Source organism: Ptychodera flava, unplaced genomic scaffold (genome assembly GCF_041260155.1).
Source record: "Ptychodera flava strain L36383 unplaced genomic scaffold, AS_Pfla_20210202 Scaffold_91__1_contigs__length_413411_pilon, whole genome shotgun sequence".
NCBI classification, from domain to species: Eukaryota; Metazoa; Hemichordata; class Enteropneusta; family Ptychoderidae; genus Ptychodera; species Ptychodera flava.
Genome location: NW_027248413.1, coordinates 22,661 through 35,169, shown reverse-complemented (window position 1 = coordinate 35,169; position 12,509 = coordinate 22,661). Strand labels below are relative to the sequence as shown.

The 12,509-nt window shown below is 36.3% G+C and overlaps 1 long non-coding RNA gene across 1 annotated transcript in view; it reads left to right on the top strand.

Annotated features, from left to right (window-relative positions):
- The window catches only part of LOC139129102 (uncharacterized), a 43,798-nt gene that overhangs the window by 11,202 nt on the left and 20,087 nt on the right, over positions 1–12,509 (top strand). The window contains exons 3-4 of the long non-coding RNA XR_011551507.1: positions 7,907–8,038; positions 8,700–8,831. This is a non-coding gene — a long non-coding RNA (uncharacterized lncRNA). The remainder of the gene's footprint in view (positions 1–7,906; positions 8,039–8,699; positions 8,832–12,509) is intronic.

The following is a 12,509-nucleotide window of genomic DNA, read 5'->3' as shown; positions in this document are numbered from 1 at the left end:
GTAGTGTGCATATAGATAGTTATTTAATAAGTGTAGATGAGAGACCATGACTGTACATTCTAAATATTGGATAGTTAGATTGATTGTTGTGTACATGTAGACAGTTATGTCAATAAGTTTAGATAAGGGACCATGACTGTACATTCAAAATATGAGATAGTTGGATAGATTGTAACGTGCATGTGGATAGTCATGTCAATAAGTGTAGATGAGAGACCATGACTGTATGTTCCAAATATTAGTTAGTTGGATAGATTGTAGCGTGTATATGGATAGTTATGTCAATGAGTGTAGATGAGGGACCATGACTGCACATTCAAACTATGGTATAGTTGGGGTGATTGTCATGAGTATGTGGATAGTTAATGTCAATAAGTGTAGATGAGAGACCATTACTGTACATTCAAAATATGGGATAGTGGAGTGATTGTTGTGTGCATGTAGATAGTTATGTCAATAAGTGTAGATGAGAGACCATTACTTGACATTCAAAAATGGGATAGTGAGTGATTGTTGTGTGCGTAATATAGTTATGTCAATAAGTGTAGATGAGAGACCATGACTGCACATTCAAAATATGGATAGTGGGATGATTGTTGTGTCAATAAGTGTAGATGAGAGACCATGACTGTACATTCAAAAGATTAGATAGTGGAGTGATTGTTGTGTGCATGTAGATAGTTATGTCAATAAGTGTAGATACTGTACATTTAAAATATGGGATAGTGAAGTGATTGTTTAGTGCATGAAGATAGTTGTGTCAATAAGTGTAGTTGAGAGACCATTACTGAACTTCAAAATATGGGATAGTGGAGTGATTGTTGTGAAGATGTAGATAGTTGTGTCAATAAGTGTAGATGAGAGACCATGACTGTACATCAAAATATGGGAACGTGGAGTGATGTAGGTAGTGTGTATGTATATAGTTTTGTCAATAATTGTAGATGAGAGACCATGACTGTACATTCAAAATATTAGATAGTTGGATAGATTGTAACGTGCATGTGGATAGTCATGTCAATAAGTGTAGATCATAGATGAGAGACTGTGACTGTACATTCAAAATATTAGATAGTTGGATAGATTGTAGCCAGTATGTGGATAGTTATGTCAATAAGTGTAGATGAGGGACCATGACTGCACATTCAAACTATGGGTAGTTGGAGTGATTGTGTGTGTGTAGGTGGATAGTTATGTCAATAAGTGTAGATGGAGAGACCATGACTGCACATTCAAAATATTGGATTATGGAGTGATTGTTGTATGCATGTAGATAGTTATGTCAATAAGTGTAGATGAGAGACCATTACTGTACATTCAAATATGGGATAGTGGAGTGATTGTTGTGTAGGTGTAGATAGTTGTGTCAATAAGTGTAGATGAGAGACCATGACTGTACATACAAATATGGGATTGTTGGAGTGATGTACCGGTAGTGTGTATGTATATAGTTTTTTCAATAATTGTAGATGAGAGACCATGACTGTACATTCAAAATATGGGATAGTGGAAAGATTGTAGTATGTAGGTGGATAGTTATTTCATAAGTGTAGATGAGTGCCATATCAGCACATTCAAAATATCGATAGTGAATGATTGTTGTGTGCATGTAGATAGTTATTTAATAAGTGTAGATGAGAGACATGACTGCACATTCAAAATATGGTATAGTCGATTGTTGTGTGATGTAGACAGTTATGTCATAAGTTTAGATGAGAGACCATGACTGTACATTTCAAAATATTAGATAGTTGGATAGATTGTTGTGTGTATGTAGATAGTTGTATCAATAAGTGTAGATGAGAGACCATGACTGTAAATTCAAATATGGGATAGTGGAGTGTTGTCGTGTGCATGTAGATAGTTATTTAATTAGTGTAGATGAGAAACCATTGACTGAACATTCAAAATATGGGATAGTGGAGTGATTGTTGTGTGATGTAGATAGTTGTGTCAATAAGTGTAGATGAGGGACCATGACTGTACATTCAAATATGAGATAGTTGGAATAGATTATAGTGTGTATGTAGATAGCTATGTCTCATAAGTGTAGATGAGAGACCATGACTGTACATTCAAAGTATGGGATGGTGGAGTGATTGTAGTGTGCATGTAGATAGTTATGTCATTAATGTGTAGATGAGAGACCATGACTGTACTTTCAAAATATTAGATAGTTGGATAGATTGTAGTGTGTATGTAGATAGTTATGTCAATAAGTGTAGGTGAGAGACCATGACTGCAATTCAAAATATAGGATAGTGGAGTGATTGTCGTGTGCATGTAGATAGTTATTTAATAAGTGTAGATGAGAGACCATGACTGCACATTCAAAATATGGATAGTGGAGTGATTGTTGGTGCATGTAGATAGTTATGTCAATAAGTGTAGATGAGGGACCATGACTGTACATTCAAAATATAAGATAGTTGGATAATTATAGTGTGTATGTAGATAGTTATATCTCATAAGTGTAGTTGGGAGACCATGACTGCACATTCAAAATATGGGATAGTGGAGTGATTGTTGTGTGCATGTAGATAGTTATGTCAATAAGTTTAGATGAGGGACCATGACTGTACATTCAAAATATGAGATAGTTGGATAGATTGTAACGTGCATGTGGATAGTACCTGTCAATAAATGTAGATCTATAGATGAGAGACCGTGACTGTACATTCAAAATATTGATAGTTGGATAGATTGTAGTCAGTATGTGGATAGTTATGTCAATAAGTGTAGATGAGGGACCATGACTGCACATTCTAACTATGGATAGTTGGAGTGATTGTCGTGTGTATGTAGATAGTTATGTCAATAAGTGTAGATGGAGAGACCATGACTGTACATTCAAACTATTGGATTATGGAGTGATTGTTGGGTGCATGTAGATAGTTATGTCAATAAGTGTAGATGAGAGACCATGACTGTAACATTCAAAATATTGGATAGTGGAGTGATTGTTGTGTGCATGTAGATGGTTATGTCAATTAGTGTAGATGAGAGACCATGACTGTCACATTCAAAATATTGGATAGTGGAGTGATTGTTGTGTGCATGTAGACAGTTATGTCAATAAGTGTAGATGAGGGACCATGACTGCACATTCAAAATATTAAGATAGTTGGATAAATTATAGTGTGTATGTAGATAGCTATTCTCATAAGTGTAGTTGAGAGACCATGACTGCACATTCAAAGTATGGGATGGTTGAGTGATTGTGTGTGCATGTAGATAGTTATTTCATTAAGTTTAGATAAGGGACCATGACTGTACTTTCAAAATATTAGATAGTTGGATAGATTGTAGCGTGTATGTGGATAGTTATGTCAATAATGTAGTTAGATGAGAGACCATGACTGTACATTCAAAATATTGATAGTTGGATAGATTGTAGTCGTATGTAGATAGTTATGTCAATAAGTGTAGATGAGGGACCATGACTGTTCATTCAAAATATGGGATAGTGGAGTGATTGTTGGTGTAGGTGGACAGTTATGTCAATAAGTGTAGATGAGGGACCATGACTGCACTTCAAATATTGGATTATGGAGTGATTGTTGGGTGCATGTAGATAGTTATGTCATAAGTGTAGATGAGAGACCATGACTGCACATTCAAAATATGGATAGTGGAGTGATTGTTGTGTGCATGTAGACAGTTATGTCAATAAGTTTAGATAAGGGACCATGACTGTACATTCAAAATATGGGATAGTTGGATGATTGTCGTGTGCATGTAGATAGTTATGTCAACAAGTGTAGATGAGAGACCATGACTGCACATTCTAAATATGGATATTGGAGTGATTTTCGTGTGCATGTGGATAGTTATGTCAATAAGTGTAGATGAGGAGACCATGACTGCACATTCAAACTATGGGATAGTTGGAGTGATTGTTGTGTCATGTGGATATTATGTCAATAAGTGTAGATGGAGAGACCATGACTGCACATTCAAACTATTGGATATGGAGTGATTGTTGTGTGCATGTAGATAGTTATGTCAATAAGTGTAGATGAGAGACCATGACTGCACATTCAAAATATTGGATAGTGGAGTGATTGTTGTGTGCATGTAGATGGTTATGTCAATAAGTGTAGATGAGAGACCATGACTGCACATTCAAAATATTGGATAGTGGAGTGATTGTTGTGTGCATGTAGACAGTTATGTCAATAAGTGTAGATGAGGGACCATGACTGTACATTCAAAATATAGGATAGTTGGAGTAAATTGTGTGTGTATGTAGATAGTTTATCTCAATAAGTGTAGATGGGAGACCATGACTGCACATTCAAAATATGGGATAGTGGAGTGATTGTTGTGTGCATGTAGATAGTTATGTCAATAAGTGTAGATGAGGGACCATGACTGCACATTCAAAATATTGGATAGTTGGAGTGATTGTTGTGTGCATGTAGATAGTTATGTCAATAAGTGTAGATGAGGACCATGACTGTACATTCAAATATGGATAGTTGGAGTGATTGTATGTGTGCAGTGGATAGTTATGTCAATAAGTGTAGATGAGGGACCATGACTGCACATTCTAACTATGGGATAGTTGGAGTGATTGTCGTGTGTAGGTGGATAATTATGTCAATAAGTGTAGATGGAGAGACCATGACTGCACATTCAAACTATTGGAATATGGAGTGATTGTTGGGTGCATGTAGATAGTTATGTCAATAAGTGTAGATGAGAGACCATGACTGCACATTCAAAATATTGGATAGTGGAGTGATTGTTGTGTGCATGTAGATAGTTATGTCAATAAGTGTAGATGAGAGACCATGACTGCACATTCAAAATATGGGATAGTGGAGTGATTGTCGTGTGCATGTAGATAGTTATGTCAACAAGTGTAGATGAGAGACCATGACTGCACATTCAAAATATGGGATAGTGAGTGATGTTTTGTGCATGTAGATAGTTATGTCAATAAGTGTAGATGAGAGACCATGACTGTACATTCAAAATATGGGATAGTGGAGTGATTGTTGTGTGCATGTAGATAGTTAGGTCAATAAGTGTAGATGAGAGACCATGACTGTACATTCAAAATATGGGATAGCCGAGTGATTGTTGTGTGCATGTAGACAGTTATTTCAATAAGTTTAGATAAGGGACCATGACTGTACATTCAAAATATTAGATAGTTGGATAGATTGTAACGTGCATGTGGATAGTCCTGTCAATAAATGTAGATCTACTAGATGAGAGACCGTGACTGTACATTCAAAATATTCGATAGTTGGATAGATTGTAGCCAGTATGTGGATAGTTATGTCAATAAGTGTAGATGAGGGACCATGACTGCACATTCTAACTATGGGATAGTTGGAGTGATTGTCGTGTGTAGGTGGATAATTATGTCAATAAGTGTAGATGGAGAGACCATGACTGCACATTCAAACTATTGGATTATGGAGTGATTGTTGGGTGCATGTAGATAGTTATGTCAATAAGTGTAGATGAGAGACCATGACTGCACATTCAAAATATTGGATAGTGGAGTGATTGTTGTGTGCATGTAGATAGTTATGTCAATAAGTGTAGATGAGAGACCATGACTGTACATTCAAAATATGGATAGCCGAGTGATTGTTGTGTGCATGTAGACAGTTATTTCAATAAGTTTAGATAAGGGACCATGACTGTACATTCAAAATATTAGATAGTTGGATAGATTGTAACGTGCATGTGGATAGTCATGTCAATAAGTGTAGATCTACTAGATGAGAGACCGTGACTGTACATTCAAAATATTAGATAGTTGGATAGATTGTAGCCAGTATGTTGATAGTTATGTCAATAAGTGTAGATGAGGGACCATGACTGCACATTCTAACTATGGGATAGTCGGAGTGATTGTCGTGTGTAGGTGGATAATTATGTCAATAAGTGTAGATGGAGAGACCATGACTGCACATTCAAACTATTGGATTATGGAGTGATTGTTTGTGTGCATGTAGATAGTTATGTCAATAAGTGTAGATGAGAGACCATGACTGCACATTTAAAATATTGGATAGTGGAGTGATTGTTGTGTGCATGTAGATAGTTATGTCAATAAGTGTAGTTGAGAGACCATTACTGTACATTCAAAATATGGGATAGTGGAGTGATTGTTGTGTAGATGTAGATAGTTGTGTCAATAAGTGTAGATGAGAGACCATGACTGTACATACAAAATATGGGAACGTTGGAGTGATGTACCGGTAGTTTGTATGTATATAGTTTTGTCAATAATTGTAGATGAGAGACCATGACTGTACATTCAAAATATGGGATAGTGGAGAGATTGTAGCGTGTATGTCGATAGTTATTTCAATAAGTGTAGATGAGTCCATATCAGCACATGCAAAATATCTGATTGTGGAATGATTGTAGTGTGCATGTAGATAGTTATTTAATAAGTGTAGATGAGAGACAATGACTGTACATTCAAAATATGGGATAGTCTGATTGTTGTGTGATGTAGACAGTTATGTCAATAAGTTTATATAAGGGACCATGACTGTACTTTCAAAATATTAGATAGTTGGATAGATTGTAGTGTGTATGTAGATAGTTATGTCAATAAGTGTAGATGAGAGACCATGGCTGTAAATTCAAAATATGGGATAGTGGAGTGATTGTCGTGTGCATGTAGATAGTTATTTAATAAGTGTAGATGAGAGACCATGACTGTTCATTCAAAATATGGGATAGTGGAGTGATTGTTGTGTGCATGTAGACAGTTATGTCAATAAGTGTAGATGAGGGACCATGACTGTACATTCACAATATTAGATAGCTATTAGATAGTTGGTTAGATTGTAGTGTGTATGTAGATAGTTATGTCTCATAAGTGTAGTTGAGAGACCATGACTGCACATTCAAAATAGGGATGGTGGAGTGATTGTAGTGTGCATGTAGATAGTTATGTCAATAAGTGTAGATGAGAGACCATGACTGTACATTCAAAATATTGGATAGTTAGATTGATTGTAGTGTGCATGTAGATACTTTTCAATAAGTGTAGATGAGAGACCATGACTGTACATTCAAAATATGGGATAGTGGAGTGATTGTCGTGTGCATGTAGATACATGTAGTTATGTCAATAAGTTTAGATGAGGGACCATGACTGTACATTCAAAATATCAGATAGTTGGATGGATTGTAGAGTGTATGTGGATAGTTAAATCAATGTGTAGATGAGAGACCATGACTGCACATTCAAAATATTAGATATTTGGATAGATTGTAGTGTGCATGTAGATAGTTATTTCAATAAGTATAGATGAGAGACCATAACTGCACATTCAAATATGGGATAGTGGAGTGATTGTAGTGTGCATGTAGATCTATAGTTATGTCAATAAGTGTAGATAAGAGACCATGACTGTACATTCAAAGTACAGGATAGTTGGAGTGATTGTAGTACAGTATTTGCTTTACTCATGCAGTGATTTATTTTGTTTTATCAACATTATCGGTTAAGTGAGACTTGATTTTTTAGATAGGTATTGTTCCATTCATCAGGCAAAAAGTCAGAGCCATTTGTTCATGCATAAATTGGCAAGTTACACTGTTTATCAGTTGCTCATCTTAGGCCCCAAGCCAAAAGTACCATTCATTTAAAACTTGCTATATAGGTATCTAAAGATAATGTCAGTCCGATAAGAGGAAATGTTGTTGAAATTTGGATAATTGTAATTTTTGCTCAATTTTCCCTGTTTTTTGGTAAAAAAGCCTTTTTTCTCTGAAACCGCAAGTCCAAATTCCAATTCATTTGAAATGTGGTATCACAGTTCATAGGGGTGATCTCAGTCTGATTTGTCAAAATTGTTGTGAAATTTACAGCTACCCACTTAGGCCAGTACATTCTCACTGATTTTGCTTTGTTCTCGGGAAGGCTATTCGCAAGCTTTCCAGTGCAGGTTGACAGTGTAGATACTGTATTGGATGATGTCTCCTTGTCTGAATCCAGTGTAGTTATCATCCGGTTATTACAATTTGTCATCCCAATACTCCGTTCAGAATTAAGGTATGTATAAATGTTTAATTTGATTGTTTAATTAATGAGTACAATGAAATGAAGGTAAAGTGATATCTTTCAAAAAATCACATGATTTTGTTAGATCAAATTTTTTGGAATAACACATGTTTGTTAAAAGTATAGTTTGTTAAAAGGTATAATTTTATGTCATTGTTGTGTATAAATAGTAGTGACAACTACAGCGACACATAAATAATATTTCTATCTCACTGGAGTTTCATCATGTAATTAAACAACTAACAGTTATGTGTATAAAAACACCATGTAGGGTTAATTAAATGTGTATATGTAGGCCTGGTGTGATGTTCAGTACTGTATGGTCCACTGTTTATCAGTTGCTCATCTCAGGCCCCAAGCCAAAAGTCCCATTCATTAAAAACTTGCTATGGAGGTATCTAAAGATAATGTCAGTCAGATAAGAGGAAATATTGTTGAAATTTGGATAATTGTAATTTTTGCTCAATTTCCCTGTTTTTTGGTAAAAAAGCCTTTTTCTCTGAAACCGCAAGTCCAAATTCCAATTCATTTGAAATGTGGTATCACAGTTCATAGGGGTGATCTCAGTCTGATTTGTCAAAATTGTTGTGAAATTTACAGCTACCCACTTAGGCCAGTACATTCTCACTGATTTTGCTTTGTTCTCGGGAAGGCTATTCGCAACCTTTCCTGTGCAGGTTGACAGTGTAGATACTGTATTGGATGATGTCTCCTTGTCTGAATCCAGTGTAGTTATCATCCGGTTATTACAATTTGTCATCCCAATACTCCGTTCAGAATTAAGGTATGTATAAATGTTTAATTGATTGTGTTAATTAATGAGTACAATGAAATGAAGGTAAAGTGATATCTTTCAAAACTCGCATGATTTTGTTAGATCAAAATTTTTTGGAATAACACATGTTTGTTAAAAGGTATAATTTTATGTCATTGTTGTGTATAAATAGTAGTGACAACTACAGCGACACATAAATAATATTTCTATCTCACTGGAGTTTCATCATGTAATTAAACAACTAACAGTTATGTGTATAAAAACACCATGTAGGGTTAATTAAATGTGTATATGTAGGCCTGGTGTGATGTTCAGTACTGTATGGTCACACTGTTATCAGTTGCTCATCTCAGGCCCCAAGCCAAAAGTCTTATTCATTTAAAACTTGCTATGGAGGTATCTAAAGATAATGTCAGTCAGATAAGAGGAAATGTTGTTGAAATTTGTATAATTGTAATTTTTGCTCAATTTTCCCTGTTTTTTGGTAAAAAAGCCTTTTTTCTCTGAAACCGCAAGTCCAAATTCCAATTCATTTGAAATGTGGTATCACAGTTCATAGGGGTGATCTCAGTCTGATTTGTCAACATTGTTGTGAAATTTACATAATTGTGTTTTTGAGGCAATTTTTTGCCACTTTTGGTCAAAAAATTGTTTTCCCTTAAACCACAAGTCCAGTTCATTTGAAGCTAGGTATAGAGGTTCCCAGGTGTGATATCAGTCAGATTGCCTGAAATTATGGTGAAATGGTTTTTTCTTGATTTTGGTAAAAAGTCTTTTTCTCTGAAAGTGCAAGTCCAATTCATTTAAAACTTGGTAATGTGGACCTAGGGGTGATCTCAGTAGGATTTGTCAAAATTGTAGTGAAATTTATATAAAGTTACACAATAACATAATGGCAAATGTACATAATTTTCATGAATTTTCATTCAAGATCTTGTTTGCTATTCGCATCTTACATTCTAATTCATAACACTCGTGAAAAAATGTTCAAAACAAATGTGGGAACAGTGTCCATGACGCTATTTTTTAAAAATACACTTTAAAATTACTCTAAAGCTTCAGCTTTCGATGCAAAAAATTTCACCAGCAAGTTGAAAGATTGTGTTCTATCTGAACTCGCGGCTTGCAGCATTTGCCCTTGTTATCTGAACACCAAAGTTAGTAATTACTTAGCAACTTGGCAGAGCATTCAGCTTTATACCAAGACATTTGCCAAAACAAAGTCTAGTGTGTGGGTGTGGGAAGTCTGATACAACTCAGTAGGCAGCCCCTCTGAGTAAACTGATCTATTTATGTTGGTCAAACCATTTTGACTGGCAATATTACAAATGTAAATGGAAGAATTTTTGAAGGGGGAAGTAAATACTGTGAGTAAAACAATAATTTGTGGTTACTTTGAGAATACATCATCCAATGCTCAACTGTGTTTGGACTGTGTAAGTGGTAAATGGTTTATAGCAACAGCCGCTTATCAGTTGACTCAGTAGGGCTACCTGCTGAGTTGTCTAAAACTCTGAAGCAGTAAAACAGACTTTGGTTTAGGGAACTCTGCTGCATATTGCTAAGTGCTCAGCCAAGTTTCAGGGTATTTTGGTGTTCAGATTCAACTGTAACAATTTAAAATTCAAAAGCTACCTAATCTCTGCTAACATTGTAGCACTTTTGACTTGGTTTCTAGTGAGGATTATCGGGATTTTGAACAGCTAATACCTTTCATATAATACCTTTTTTGTTGATGAGAGCATCACACTGCATGCCCTTGGCGGTATATTTTTTCTGTACGTAGCATAAACCAGTTTCTTGTTCTGCTCCCTGAAGCAGACTTGAAGGCATAGTCTTCAAGCCCAAGCAATGCCAACTTTTCGCTATTTTCTCAGTATTTTTCTTACATGTCTCAACTCCATTTTCTTGTTCTACTATTGATACCTTACAAAAGCTTCAATCATAAGTTTCTTAAGAAAGCCTGTACATGAGTAATGGCCACTATTATTATTGACAAATGAATTTTAGTCTATAGACTTTAATTCATTTTAGATCTTGTAATGTCATGCGTCCGTCCGTTCACACAGATATCTCAGACATGCCATGGTCAATTTCTTTCAAACTTTGCACAAGGATATTACCCTACCCCATACAGATGCACGTCAATTAATTGTTTCACAATGGAATTAAATTTGGCCGTGTTAGAGGACTCTTTAGTTTTACTCTCCATAGACTTCCATTTATCAGGCAGTTCTCCATAGACTCCTATGTATAAGACAGTTCTCCGTAGACTTCCTTGTATAAGGGCCACAAAAAATAAAAATTTACTTTCTCATCGTATTCATATTGGAAAAATGATGCAGTGACACAGTTTTATTACCTCAATTTTAGAGCAAATAAGGCTAGAGTGCTAATTTTTGGTACACATTGCGAAGCATGGTGTCAAAACATTTCGCCACCATGTCAACTGAGGTCAAAGGTCATTGGCCTTAAATATCACACAAATGTGAATTAGCAGATAACTTAAAGGGCCAGATAGTTCATATTTGGTAGGTTACAGCACCTAATGGTTAACTATCTCATACCTTATTAAAGGGACATTATTTGCATCTTTGACCTCATATTGTTGCAAACAAGCAGTAGCCGACCACAGACAACTTCCATCCCATTTGCGTACACCTTTAAAAAACCCTTGGGTCTGAGGTTTATGGAGGTTACTGTTAACCTCAGAGTTGGCAGGTTGACCTGCGATCAGTAACCACACTGCAAACTGCTATCTGGGCCACTGTAAGCATCCGCGTGTGAAAAAAATAAACCACACGAAGTGAAAGTCAAAAGTGCAGTATTGCAGTTTCGGGATTCCCTATTACTAATCCAGTTTGCTCAGTTACATTTTGACGGTCAGTTTTTGATGGAGATCTTGACGGCCAATCCTGCTCTTAGATACACCATTCTTTACTGCTACAGAGCACATTTTAGAATGGGCATTTCAAATGCCTACCAGTACCAGCTGACAACGACAAGGTCTATAATTGCGGATCTTTTTCATCTCGTTTGTTCCTCCATATGCATATGTAGACTTGCCAAAGCCTTTGTGCATAGAAATGTGAAAACAGAGTAAAATGACGGGATATTTAACTTCAGTAGACAGTCATGTTATTGTCGAGGTGATTGCGAAATTGAGCAATGTACCGGTACTTTGGCGACTGACACTTACATTATGTACCGGTACATTGTTGGGTGAAAGCTAACTCTGCGTGGCAGGGCTGTGCCAAACCGCTGGCAGCACCTCGGTTGCGGCGTGCAGTTTTCTCCACCAAAAACAACCCATTTTAATCCAAAACTTGCATTGAGTTTTGTTTTCAAGCACACCCACCTCGCCTGGGTGCACGATTAGCCCTGCGTACAGGTCTGTGTGTTCCCAGCGTTATAGGGCGTGGAGGCCGTACGGAGGGCTTTACTCATGTAGGTACATGATGTGCTCAGCTGCGCTTCTTACGTAAAGTCCACTTTTGGGAGTGGGTCGGAGGCACAGAGGCCGTAAGCGAATGGGTCTAGGCAACTGTAACTGTGATGTACTCACTTTTGGTTCGAAATGCGATTCAACTGATACAAATAATTACACGATGCACAGAGAATAACAACTTTCAAACAGATCTTGTGTGTCGAGAGGTGACTCCAATCGCGAGCAGTATCAATGACAGT